Source organism: Neolamprologus brichardi, chromosome 12, assembly GCF_056152115.1.
Source record: "Neolamprologus brichardi isolate AB-2024 chromosome 12, ASM5615211v1, whole genome shotgun sequence".
Classification (NCBI taxonomy): Eukaryota; Metazoa; Chordata; class Actinopteri; order Cichliformes; family Cichlidae; genus Neolamprologus; species Neolamprologus brichardi.
In genome coordinates this window covers 36,284,727-36,299,080 of record NC_142115.1, presented here as the reverse complement: position 1 = coordinate 36,299,080, position 14,354 = coordinate 36,284,727, and the positions used below count along the sequence as shown (strand labels likewise).

The following is a 14,354-nucleotide window of genomic DNA, read 5'->3' as shown; positions in this document are numbered from 1 at the left end:
TTACTATCAGGGCATATACAGTGCCAAACACTTTGATATGTGTTTTCTTGTTTCTATGACAGGTGATCTGACAGGTTTGTTAAGCACTGTATGAAAGTTTTAATAACTGAAACTGCATCAGTTGAATATAAACGGCAGAGAGGATCAGAAACCGGCATTGCTGGCCTGGATGTTTGCTCCGTTTTCTGATGACTTGTGTGAGAAAACTTCCAAAAGTACAGTCAGATAGAAAACCTCAAATGAGTGTTTTGCTGATGAAACTGTGATGTGCATCACGATACCGATTCTCTGTAATCGTGTTGATATTCTCGGAATGAAGGTGAAGAGTCGCATGGCGTCATTAAATATGCATAAAATCAGCTGATTGTGAGGGAGTCGGATGGGAGACGAGCTGTCTGTGCAGCGTCTGACAGTAATAACTTCGTCATATCCAAGAATTATTGTTATGTAGTTCTAAAAGTTTCTTTAAACAATGTAAATACCCAGTTTATTGTTGCAATGTAATTCTTTATTTGACAGATGCACTGATGCTAAAATCCTTCAGAAAGGATTTTGGCAAATTATACAAAAACAAGTCTGAATTTAAATGAAAATTTGGAGAGATTGTTTTTGTTTGTCCCCTCCCTCGCTGATCTCTGCTCACCACCAGCTGCTTCCTGACAGGCCTCCTTTTGTGATAATAGCTATCAGCTACATTTTATAGCCCATCATCCTCTTTGTGCACAAGATGGGCTGCGTGTAATTACTGCGTTTCCTCTGTGCATGTCTTGAAGCATAACACGAGTGCAGTGAAAGTGAGTCTGTGGTGCGACACCTCCTGGATTAGAGCACCGAGCATGTTTGCATTTTTAGTTCCTCGTTTCAGTATCTGCAGATCTGATTATCTGTAAAAATGCTGCCTTTCTGCGCTGCACTCATCTCCCGGGGCCTGGGCTGTGAAGCAAATGCGTCATAGCCAGGGTAGCTTTCCATTATGTAGCTTTGCTTAATCTAACATCAGCAATCAGGCTAAAGGGTCACGTGAACACAGTTATCAGCTGCATGAGTCTACCCGGGGTTTATCTATGTAGCACGTTCACATGAAAGAGGAAGAGTTCAAACATGGAGCGGGGTTAAAAATAAAGAAACGCGCAGTGAAACGTACAGGAAAGGTATAGCATATATAGTGCTTTATACAACAGCCTCATTCACCCATCCATACAAGCACTTTCTTCTATGTTTAAGTGATGTGAGGTTAGTATCTTGCCCAGAGATATGTGGCTTGCAGACTGGAGCAGCCAGGGATCGAAGCACCGGCCTTGCGATCAGTAGATGCTGCTTTACCTCGTGACCTACAGCCTCCCCACAAAGCTGCTGTATGACTGTGTGTGGGCGTCATCACTAGATCTGCCAGAAGGTTCGTTTTTGCCCCCTGCTGCAACAGCAGTAAGCGCCAAAATATTATTTTTGTAATTATAGGCAAGATTAGACTAAAATAACTATTTAAGTGTTTTATTAGTTTTACAAATGATTTGGATTTATTTCATTACAGATCCGAAAGGGAAAATGTATTTTAGAATCTACAAATAAACTGTACAACAAACACAATAACACAATAATGTGATTATTTTTGGACATCGATGAAGTTTAAGACTGAAAAAGCACCGTTATATTAATAAAGTTTGAAGCCAGGATAAAAAGCTGTTAACTGACTTCTCAGTATCACAGCTCTGTTATTAACCCTTTAAAGCCGGTCGGAGCGGGCACGCTCCGTTTTGCGTAACTATTTTTAAATCCCGGTAGCTCTGCAACCACGTAAGCTAGCGCAATAAATTTTTTTTGCATATGAAACCAGAGGAGTTGTACTTACATCTTATGCCATCAGCTCGTCCTCGGTCACAGTTTCCTTCCACATATAGTTTTGCAAAAACTGCATAAAAAGCACTTGCAGCAACAAAAACATAATATTCCAGAAACACGCTTTGCCGATCCGATCAGCTGTTCATAACACTTCCTACGTCCATCAGCGCGAACTATCGCATGTCCGCCATGACCTGCCCGAAACCGGAAGTGACGTCATTTTCGCGGAAATGTAGTTTTTTTTTTTTACCATCAGGGCCTCATGAGCCTATACTGGTATTTTTAAAAGTTATGTTTGACTTTATGACTTTCTGTGTGGTTTCTGGGATGCTTAGGACTCATATTGCACTGCTGGAAATAGTTTATTTTGATGCATATGCTGCTTTTTTGCAAATTTGCATTATAATATTTATTTTCGTTTTTCCTGCAGTGTATAAAAATTGGTGTATTTCAAAAATAAAACTATGAAGACACTCAAAATAAATTTCCTGTGGTGGGAAACTATTTTGTGCAACTTTTTTGTATTTACAGTTTTGAGGGATAAGCCTCTTAAATTTCTCTAACTAGAAATATATGTTAAAAAACAAAAACGATTTTCAATTTTTTTGTAGTTTATTGCACTATTTTGCAATTTATGTAATTACTATGCACTTAATGCAGACATATTATTAAAATCTGGGCTATAATGGTTGTATTGATGTATATCAACTTGAAATGCTCCCAAAAATGGCTCCACAGCATGTAAAAATATAATATAAGCTCTGGCGGACTTGGTTCTATAGTAGGTCTTAAAGGGTTAAGACACCTGCTGCTTTATTCATCAACCCTGCATTTAGTCTCTATATTCTGCTACATAATGGTGGGAGCTGCACTCATACACGGTGAGCATGCTTCATTTTCTCTCTTTGAGTTGATCCGTTCTCTTCCATTCGTTTAAAAAAAATGGCGTCAGAATAAATAGCTGCACATGCGAAGGAGGAAATGGCGTGACTGAACAAGCCAATCAGTCGTCGCCTGTACCTACATTTCTAGGGAGTTGCATACATGCCAGGTCACAGCATAGGGTTTGATTTATGATGTAACTGATGAGATTTAAGGCAGAAGTATAAATGATGACCCTGAAGCTGTGATATACTAATCTTACTGTCCCCACATGTTAAACTCTAAATTGCCCACAGGTGTAAATGTGAGTGCGACTGGTTATGTGTGTGTGTTAGCCCTGCAACAGACTGGCGACCTGTCCAGGGTGTGCCCCGCCTCTCGCCCTACGACAGCTGGGATAGGCTCCACCCCCCTCTGCTGGATGCTCAGTGTTACGAGTCTTGGGTTCAGTATGGCGGCTCATCACGGCATCTCTGTTCTCTTCTCCTTCCAGATGATTCTGCGGACTGGCTCCTGCGTTGCCACTGCTCCTCCCCGCCTCCACACTGTTGCTGTGATATTATATTATTCATTTTTATTTTATATTTTTTTTAGTTTGGGTTGGTTTTCGTTTGAACGCTCCTCTGCCGATGTCCACATCTCCTGGATTCCTTGGGTCTCACTCGTCAAGTCCACTTTGCTCAGGAATGGCGTCAGGAATCAATCAATCAAATCCTCTGTTTTGCTTTCTTTTTCTCTCGTTCTCTCTCGGAGGTGCGGACAGGTGAGGGGAGGGCGGGGTCACATCACAGCTTACAGGGGTGTTTGTGTGTTTTAAGCCAAGTTAAGCATTTTTTTTCTACCTGTGTGTCTCAAACAACAGGGGTTGGGGGGAGTTGGCTCTGGCTATTACTATTCAAGACCTTTAATGTCCAGTTGAATGATGGTCACAGACTAGCTGCTCTTTTCTCTGCCTTCATTGCACAAACAACAGAGGGTTACATCTGAGGATCGTTGATCGGAGGAGTTTTCTAATACTCGCCGCAGTGTTACAGGGGATGCAGTCTACCTTTTTTCTTCTATTTAGAAAAAAAATCCAAATTTAACAACCTGATTTATGCAACGAAATCCCCGAATCAGCCAGAGGGTCTGCAGGCAACAAGCCATCAGTCAGTGAGGACCTATGTTTTATCAAACGCTGTATTTTAATTAACACACACAAGGCCCGAATGCAAATGTATACCTATAAAGACAGATATAAATATATGGCCTAAAGAGTCTTAAGATATTTTAAAGGTGAGAATTAGGATTTCCTGTCTCATCAGCTGGAGGAGGAAAGTGTCCACCTTAGCTGTGAGGAATTTCCCACACGTCTGTATGTACAGGGGGGCGTTTTTCACGGTGGGTCGGGGGAGCTTTACCGCATCAGGACAAGAATTCAGTTACCGCTCAGCACTTGTTTTGTCTGGAGGAAATGTTGTGCCTCCCCGTTTCTTTGTCTTTTCTTCTTCTGTCTCTCTCTCTCTGTCTCTCTCTCTCGCCTTGTTAGAATAAAACTGTGCCCTTTGCATGACTGTTAAAAGCTCTGTATACAAAGACGACGATGTTAAGTGCCACACAAACCGGGCGGATCTGCCGGGAGAGCGCCCAGGCTCTGTCCGTTCTATCTTTTGTGGTATATCACACTTTACACACTCACGGTGCTTTTTGTCCTCTTTCTTTCTGTCGCTTTCACAACTTCTCTGTTTTTTCTTCTGTCTTGTTTTTTCTTTATTTCTTCAGATTTCAGCTTTTTGTTTCTTGGATAAACTCCATCTGCATGCTGTAAGACATCTTGTTGTGGTTGCAAATAGGAGAATAACCATATAACTGTATTTATGCCAAACACACACACACACACACGCGCGTTTCCTGAACCTGACAAATGGGATCCAGGCATTATAAAGTTAGAAATTATACTCAGATATAACAGATCATGTTTGTTTTGTTGTGGGGTTTTTTTGTTTTTGTTTTTTTGCTTTAAATTGCACATTTTAACGCTGATAGCCGTTAGCAGCGTCAGCGCCAGCAGCCGCCTGCAGTAAAACTAAAAAAACAAAAAGAAATGCAGCAGAAGTCAAGACCATAAGTCCACTTTTTGTCAGTAACTGCTGATTAAAGACTGTTGAATTTGAAGGTTTTATTTCAAAAATTACACATATATCAGTGTGTGTGTGTGGGTGTGTGTGTGTGTGGGTGTGGATTTGGAAACTTTTGGGAAGCAGAAGCGGGATGAAATCCCCAAAGCTTCAGCTTGTTTAAATCTATTCGGCTTTAATGGCACACCTGACCTTAGGTTGGGTGTCAGAGCTGCGTATTCAAATTGAAACCTCTCGGTAAGGTGTGCATGACTCGTGTTAGATACGATATTAAAACATTTCAAATTTAAAATCTACCTGAATGGATTCTTCAAGAATCTGACTCTGCTGCACTTAAAGTACAAAATTGAAATCTTTTATTAAAAGATTTTTCCTTTTCCCTGCATGTGGTCAGTCGCAGAGGTAAACTCATGACTTTTATGTTTCTCTGAGGAGACGAGCCAAGTTTAAGTCGTTTTAAAGTTGATCTCTCCGAGGGCGGAGCCGCTCTGGTCGATAATAAATCACAGAGCCAAAGAACCTCAGTTTTACTTTTTTAGTTCTGACCTAAATGACATTAGACTGAAGCTGAGCGGAGCCACGGCAGGACGCCGGAGCTCTGCTGAGATGCACTCAAGCCATAATCGGTCAGCCAGCCAGCCCATTGCACCTCTGACCACTCCCAACTGTGATGTCACGGCGTACTGACACCTCCCTCGAGTACACGTCAACATCACTGCAGCCACGTGATGTTACGCCAATGAAAGTCGGCAGAAACGAGCGTTAAGACTCGAGATTAACGCGCTGACTTAAGACGAAAGCAAATGTTTTCTGGGTCTGCTGAGTTTTCTGGAAAGAACATGTAACTTTGCACTAACTGACCGAGTCGTCTTTAGAGTGAACAGATCATTGAGAAGCAAAGATGGCAAATTGACAAAAATGAGAATCCGTGAATGGACACAAGCTTCAGGTAGTAAATGAAGTGATGCAGTTTTAAAGGTACTTTCTGCAGTGACCCTCTGCAGAGTTTAATGAACTTTTACCACTAGGGGGCAGTGTTACCCATCGATGTGTTCAGATCGTTTCAGATATGTGCCCCTTTTCTCGTAAATTTAGTTTTAGCCCTGCCCTTTTCCCTAGAGGCCGGTTCGCGACCTCCTGTCAGTCTCTGTTTAGATCACGGTTTTATTGGCTGGGTTGCTGAGAGCTGCAAAGAGGGCGCTGCAGTCACCTGTGATTTGTCAGGGAGATGCTGACTAATCAGCCAAAACTTTGAAAAAACAGCCACTGAGTAAGTTAATAACTTGGTCTCTTTGTCACAGGTGTTTGCAGACGAGTCGGCATGTTTCTTGTAAACTACGGGACTTGCCTGTCACAAGGTCTTTGGTGCAGAACTGAAACTACTTTCACTTAATAACAGCACGCAGCTTCCTGCAGCCTCTCACCAACCATTCTACCACAGCTTTACTCAGCAGTCGACTTTACAGCAAGCGCTCAAAAATCGTAACCTGATGAGCTGCGGATGCACTAAGCCTGTGTGACTGAGGCCCTTAAGCTCACCTGGTTTCATCAACATTACATTGACCCATTGCGCCATCTTGTGGTATAAACTCAGATGGCAGTACAGCTGGCCCCAGTTCAGTTTCTGCTGATATTGCATAAACACGATAGGAAGGGGTTCTGACCGTGAAGTCAAAGAAGCTGAGAAAAAGTACCTTTCAACACGTTTTTCCCCCAAGACAGACTTTACTGTAGTTTTTAAAACAAAATCAAACAAATCAGCATCAGAGAAAAATAAGAAAAATTTACATAAAGAGGAGACACCTCAAACCTTGCCTGCTTTACAGAAGAGATTAAAACTTTGTGACTTTCAAAAGTTAAAAAAAAAGGTCCAGCTGAACACATTTTGCCAGTGATCAGGGTAAAACTGCGTGCTCTTTCAGTAAACTCACAGACCTGTACAAATAAGTTTGTTTTGTAAATGTATACTTTAATCTTTCAGATCAGATTTCCCTCTTTGCTAACATCTGAAAAAAGACTATTTTTGGTTCAGTTTGCAGAGATTTAACTAAAAGAATATAGTTCACGACCAAAACTCTGATGCAGAAAGGACAGTTTTTGCACTCAAATTAAACGACGCTGAGATTCGTCTGTCCCAGCGCCCCAACGCTCGCTGCATACACCCGTCTGTCACACGATTATTAAATGCACTTGCTTCTACAGTACTTGGGATGGGACTTGTAATCCGAGGTGCCTGCCGGGACTTGACTCGCCTGTAGATAGCCTTTTTTGGGGGGCGGGGGGGTTTCGCGAGAACATTAAGGGCACTGGAAATCTTACTGGGATTAGTTGTATAAAACAAAAAAAAGCTTCTGCTGAGTTCTTTGTGCGACCTGTCTGTTCGTGCCTTTTTTGATAGTCTTGATATCTGAGATTTGATGTGCAGCTTTCGTTCAGTCGGGAATCCGTTGTAATTGCAGTATATGCGCTTAAAAATGAATACAATCAAGTCTGGGGGGGTGGGAGGGGTTCGGGGGTTATCCTTACCTTTCATTTCTGTAAATTTTAAAGAGATTTGTTGCCACAGCTGTGTGATTTGTGACTGTATTGAAAAGATGAAAAGCAAACATTTATTTTATTTTTTTGCGTAACACTTTTTTCCTTGAGACTTTTTTTTTCCTTTTTTGGGGGTGGGGTGGGGGGGGGGGGATGTTTTTGTGCAGATATTTTTATTGTAAAATGAATGTTATGTTTCTATCAGACACTAATCTTGTTTGAGTTGTCTCCAGTGGAACTACTTCACTCTGTATGTTTTGATCAGTATAAACCTTTAATTGTGTAGTTAACATTTCTGAAAGGAGAATAAATAAATAAATAAATAAAATCCTTGGTTGTATTTTAAGGGTTTCTCTTCAACCTGCCATAGAAATTGTTCTGAATTGATTGGTCAGTTTTATTTTGCTGTCGTGTGAAGGATTTGACTTGAACGAAGCGTTCACTATTATTAAAGACTGACTGCTACTTTGAAAGATGTTTTTTAATGTTTTTCTTTGCAACTCTGCCATGACGATTAAATAGACATTCATTAAAGTTTGTGCTGCGTTTGAGGCGTTTCCTGCCAGCATGTATCAGTCCTGGATTCTAATTGGTGCATGCGGCTGCAAGTCAACTCTACTTGGCACCAAACCCAAAAAAGTACTCATGGCCAAAATGTTTGACAGCATTACTGATTTAATTTCATCTGCTTTTATGCTTCAGTTTGTTTTTAACATCATTCTTCACTTTATCATTAAACGATAAAAACAAACAAAAACAGCTCTGCACACTGACTCCAAGTGATGATTTCATCCTTACAACTTTTATTTAAAAGCAACATTTCCATCGTGCTGAAGAGGAGACATGTTTGAGGAAGATCAGCTGGATAAAAAACTTTGCTTTAACCACAGGAAGCCACTGGAGGCGCCGTCTTCAGCTAAAAGGATACTTTAGGTTTATTTTGTAAGCTGAGTGGGCCCCAAAACGGAGCGATGCCCCGGTGTCTGGAAAAACGCACAACCGGTCAGAAGGAAAAGGCTGGAAATCTATAAACACCTGAAATACGGAGCACAGCCTATAGAGGGCGCTATTTTTTTTGTTTTTAAAAAAACACATGGCAGAAAAACTTTCCAAAGGGAGAAAATCCTGAAAAAAAAAAATTTTTTTAATGTGGTGTTTAAATGAAGCTCTGATGCATCTTATACAATAAACTCTTCTTTATGTATTTCTAGTATAAACAAAGACATTACTTTTTTGTATAATTTTGGGGCTTTTTCATTTCAGTTAAATATTTTTTAATACAAATGATTGATTACAGGCTGATTGACAAATACTATCCCAGTTACCCAAATACCATCTCCCTGGTCCTGATCTCTAAACCTACTGATGGTGAATTCTACAATTTTAATGCCAAGTGTGGCGTAAAAATCTGATGGAATAAAAATGAAAACTTAAATTAATTAACTTAGTTACTTGAGAGTTAAAAGCTCAGAAGATGAAAGTATTTCTAAAGTTTATCTGATGCCTGCCTTCCTTTTTTGGGGGGGAGGGGGGGGGGGATTAAATACTGGATTTAATATAAGCAAGAGCCCCCAAATCCAAATAACACCTGTGACTGACACCTCCCATCACTCACAGCAGTGTTTGCCTTGCTCCTAACACACTGCCTGTAAGTGCATTCCAGACTCAGTAATGACATTCCTGACAGTTTACAGGCTGTTGTTACTCTTTCTAATGGATGTTTTGGTGCTTCAGAGGGCTTTTCAAACCAACAAATGATACAAAGAGGCAGAAACGTTCAATAAAAGCACAGAGCATATGGAACATGAGGGATTAAAGTTTCCTTTGAAACTACATTCTTTGCTGTGCCAGGAACCATTTCAAGCACAGCCCCAAGGTGCTTCTGTCCAGTCACAGACTACTTTAATGAAAGTAGGCTGGATGATTGTTTCTGCCTGAAGTCTTTACAGTGTCAAGGATGAGGTGTGTCCTGTCACAATGTTTAAGAACGCATTAAAGCAGTATCATCTGCATACATAAAATACTCTTTAAAATATTGTTAGGAGCAGATTAATAGTGCACAACGTGTGTAGTACATGCAGCAGAGTCGGTCCTGAGTCTTCCACCTACCTACAGATTGCAGGGGGTCTATAAGATGCTCGTTTTGTGAGACCATGTACCTCTCACCAGGTGAGTGTGACTGCTCTAAAGTCTTTGTGGACTTGATGGCAAATACTATTAATAGTAAATAAAAATGACTGATCATAAGGACAGAGATGCTATATTTTATTTGATTTATTTTCATGATCTTATATGATCGTCATTGTATACTCATCGTTTTCTGTCCCAAACTGTTACCTGTGTTTTCTTTGGACTTCAGTTGGTACTTTTCTTTTCTTTTTTGTAAACACTCAAAATATGTGTCATCTTCTCATTAAATGAGTAGGAAGGGTCACATCAGCATAAAAGTATTTACAAAGATTTAAGCATGTTTCTCAGATTCAAAACCTAATGGCATTTGAGGATTTATTTATTTATTTCTTTTTAGTAGCATAATCTTTTTATAGAGGAAACAACATCTTCAGCAGTTTTATACAGTCTTTAGGAAAAAGTCATCCATAGAGAATTTATCAGCTAAAGCGGGACCAAACCAACTTCAAAGGGGACCAGAAGTATTCACGTTTGTCGTACTGAATTACTCACACGGTTTTAGTAGTACTCAGTGTGTCCGGTAGGTGGTGCTGCGGTACAGTTTAATATGATGTGCTGCGGCATGTCCCGTGACTGATTCATAAATTCAAAACCCCATTCACCTTTTTTCAGCTACAAACCAAAGCAGGTCAGAAGTTCGAGCCTTTTGCTTTTAATTTTGTAGTAAATTTAAAAAGCATCTTCGTTCATACATATTAATATATTAATATCTCAGGGAGATGTAAATTTAACCCATTTACGAAGGTAAAAGCAAATTTTGCTGTATGAAAACAAAAATATATTCAAAATTATTCAAACCAAAAACAACTGCAGTGAAGACGTCACTGAGCAGCGATCAGATGGATTCATTTCTGACGGCTTTGTTTACCAGCTTTGTTTCGACCACGTGCTTGCAATGTGTCCACGCATGCGCACTAAAGTATTGTTCTTATGGCACGCGTATCGGTGGCGCGCGCAGCCAAAAACAACCACCAGCCACGCGGGCGCGCAGCCACTTCCCTGCCCTCGAGTTGATTGGTTGTCATCGCCTCTCCCCGCCCTCCGCCGCAGCTGATTGGGTACATGGAGATCTTTCTCCTCGCTGATTGGACTCTATTTGTAGAGCAGGCTTTGTAGCTAGGCTGCTGTTGCCTTCACGTACCTCTCCAAACAGCGAATTTTAAGGACGAAAAAACACAAAAAACACGTTTTTATTTGCCTTTGTGTGAAGAGTAACAGCGAAATGTTCCTCGTCACAGTGCTGTTTGACTGGCCCGGTAAAGGTTGTATGACATGTAACATATGAAGAGTCATAACACAAATGAAAGGAGAGGGACGATTGGTTAGCCAGCAAAGAGATGCAGGAGTGAATTGTGGATACATATTGTAGATTATACTCGCTCACTTTTAAGCCACAAATTATACAGCTAAGAAAAAAATAATTAAAACATCAGAAAACGAATAACGTGAAATAAATGGAAGACAGAAAACTGTTTAAGCTCCTGTTTGTTTCTTGGATAGTTCTAGAAGTTTGCATTTGTGTGTGTGTGTGTGTGTGTGTGTGTGTGTGTGTGTGTGTGTGTGTGTGTGTGTGTGTGTGTGTCTGGGGGTTAAAATTTGAGTGGTTCTTTCATTGCTCATTCTTGTGCTGAAGTTGGGTTCCGTGGTTTTCTCACGGGCTGTGTCTGACACCCGCCATTTCCTACGACACTTAAACGCATCACCGATAGATGGAGATAAAACTGCGTCTTTTCTGCACTTTTTTTGCTCAAGTTTTCCTTCTAAGCGTGCGGCGCTGACGCTAAAGAGAAGCTGCACACACCGAGGCGACGCTTATAAGTGACAGATCCGCGGCCGTGAACGCGGCTGTGCGCGCATCAGAGAGCTAATTAGGATTTCAGTATAAAAAAGGCCGCAGTCGGGACAGCTCGGCCTGTCCTGCCGCTGATGTCGGAGAGCTGAAGGTACAGAGGTGCACCCCAGCATGCACTCGCTCTGATCCCAAACAAGCGGATGGGATTTGGGGATTTCGCCCACGCTGCACTCTTCACGCTTTTGCTTTGTGAACGCATTGAAACTCCAACGAGGACACTGATGTTTCTGGAGACTTTAATGGCACTGGGCTCGACCTAAAGAGGCTGCTGCCTTTATGGGACGGTGAAGCTATCCTCATTTATTTTATTTTATTTTTATTTATTTCTTTTGTTTGTTTTCTAAACTGATATCCACACTGCTGGTTCAGAGGGAAAAGCTTCGATTTCTTGGCCGGGTTGTTTTGGTTCTCTGACGGGGAGGAAGGTGAAGAGTTTTTGGGGTAAGTGCAGAAGCAGTGACCTGCTGGAGGACACGCATGTACTGGTCAGATACACCCGTGCTGTGGTGCTTTTAGAAGTGTGTGCAGATCTTGTCACACTCTATTTCCTGTTGCACCAAAGGAGTTTTCCGTATTTAAAGCCTGCTCTGCGTGTCCGTGGGGCTGGTTTAAACTGTCTGACGCGTCGGGGAAGAAATAAAAATCAGCTGTCACCCTCTAGAATCTGAAATGATATCATTTAGTCCCCATTGTGGAAGTCCGTGGTCTTACAGGATGGCAGCTCGGGTGGATTTATGTAACCGTGGGGCTTTACCAATCTGCTTACATTAATTATAAGGTTACAACATCCTCTCCTTTAATGGGACACGCTTTGTAATTTGATCTCCAAGTTGCGTTCAAGAGCAGAAAAAAGCACGGTTTGCAGCTGCTTTCAGCTGATTATCTGCGCTGCCTTCATCACCACCACCATCATCATCGGTGCGCTTTTTTGGCTGCAGATCTCGGTCAGATTTGTGTGTGTGTGTGTAGGAGGGGAGGGCTTATAATGCCACGTGAACAGGCGACAAAAACACAGCGAAAGGACGGATTTCATAACGTCCACGCGCATTCTGCCTGCACCTCTTGAAGGAAGCTGCAATATTGTGTTTACATGCATCATCATCATCATCAGCCGCCCTCGTGGTGAAGCAATCTCGCCCCTCGGGGTTTGTTACAACACGACAGTCCTCACGATACAGTTCATTATTATTATTGTTATGAAACACTTTCAAAATAAACAAAAGGAGAAACATGAAATGTTGTTTAGGGTAAGCGCGCCCACGACGCCAGGAGCGGAAGGGTAAGAAGAGGACGAGCTGTACTATTTAATATGAGACCTTTGTTAATGTTTGGTGCGATCATTCGTGGCGCCCTGTTCCAGATGTGATGTCCAGTGACAGGATGATGCAGCGCTGACACATAAACAGCGCAGCAGCAGCTGCAGGAGGAGGAGGAGGGTGAGGAGGAAGGCTGCTGTTTTTGTGCCTCTTATTCCATAAAAACATCTTCATCACGTGACAGAGCATTGAAGGAACCTGCTGCTCTTTGTCACAGTGGTAGGCTTTGTTTGATCGTTGTTGCCTCTTAGAAAAACGACCGTTAATTATTTCGTTATTACTCAGTTATGACGTTTCCGGATGATGTAAGTCTGACTGTTTAGTTGTAAAGAACATGAAAACAATCATTTTCTGAGTTGTATTTGGTTAACTCGCAGATTAATTATTATTGATCTTGAAATAATTAATCAACGGGGTGATTGGAGGGAACGCAAACGCATCATCTTCCTCATTTAACTCGAAGATCCGCAGGTGGGGAACCGAACTGCACACACGAGTGTGTCTGATTCTTATTTTGCTTTGTGTGTGAAGTAGAGGACAGAATCCAGATTCATATTCTCATCTTGTATTTATTTACACATCCGGGTGTCTGCGCGCTCCCACCTCCCCTTTGTGGTGCGTTCAAGCCGCATGGGAAATAATCTCGACAGTAAAAACAATAACATGTAGGGGGGGTTCTCCCTCCTTTGTGTGGTCTCCAAGCAGAAATATGCGATTGTCTTTTCTGGGAAATAAGTAGATGACAGTCTGTCACAGCAGAAACACAGACATCTAAAGAGTGATACAAGGAAACCGTGATAATGCCATTTATGACCAATTTCAAACTCACAAAGAGAAAAACTGTGGCTGAACATGTGGGTGGAAGACTCTGGGAACATTTTGTTTTATAAAACCAAATTAAGCAGCATAAATCCATCCACAAAAACAATTTCTACTAATAATTTAAACAATGATTTAACAATGTAACCTAAATAACAAGAAAAAAATTGAGGCACCAATTTTCATGGCTCTGCAGTTATCTCCACTGGCATGCAGCCTGCCTCCTTTACCTCTCACACAGTCCAGCAAAAACCTCTGACTGCCTCTGGCATGTTTGGAGAGGACCAAGTTTGTGCTTCTTTAGCTTGCTAGCTGTCATGTCTCATAGATGTTGTTGCACTTTGGAACATATTCCAGCTGAAGCCATATGTCAGCTGGCTTTCTGCTGGTATTTGAGCTAAAATAAGAAAGTGATTCTTTCCCTGTCCTAGCAAAAGTCAAATCCGATCCTTTCTGTGTGGAGTTTGCGTGTCCACTCCAGGCATTTCGGCTTCCTCCCACAGTCCAAAAGCATGTTAGGTTAATTGGTGATTGGAAATTGGTTGTAAACTGTCTGAAGGCAAGGATAAGCTCCACCTTCCACATGACTCTGAAGTGGATAAGGAGGATAAGAATAAAGCAAGGATGGATCGTAAACTAAAAATTCCAAGTATGGCTTTCCAAAAGGATCCAAAAGCAAAAGAAATCTTGTAAATATGGATATAAATGCTAATTAGTGGAAATCACATTTTAAAAAATAGTCGAAAATACTTTGGTAATCTAAAGTAAAAATACAAATATTTACAAGATTAAAGTTTATAAAGA

At 41.3% G+C, this 14,354-nt stretch overlaps 2 protein-coding genes across 2 annotated transcripts in view; both read left to right on the top strand.

Moving 5' to 3' along the window:
- The window catches only part of mapk1 (mitogen-activated protein kinase 1), a 39,539-nt gene extending 32,019 nt beyond the window's left edge, over positions 1-7,520 (top strand). Inside the window, exon 9 of the mRNA XM_087849500.1 lies at positions 3,215-7,520. The gene's annotated coding sequence lies outside the window, so the exon portion shown is untranslated. The remainder of the gene's footprint in view (positions 1-3,214) is intronic.
- Positions 7,521-11,272: 3,752 nt separating this feature from the next.
- The window catches only part of ypel1 (yippee-like 1), a 34,353-nt gene continuing 31,271 nt past the window's right edge, over positions 11,273-14,354 (top strand). The window contains exon 1 of the mRNA XM_006797723.2: positions 11,273-11,856. The gene's annotated coding sequence lies outside the window, so the exon portion shown is untranslated. The remainder of the gene's footprint in view (positions 11,857-14,354) is intronic.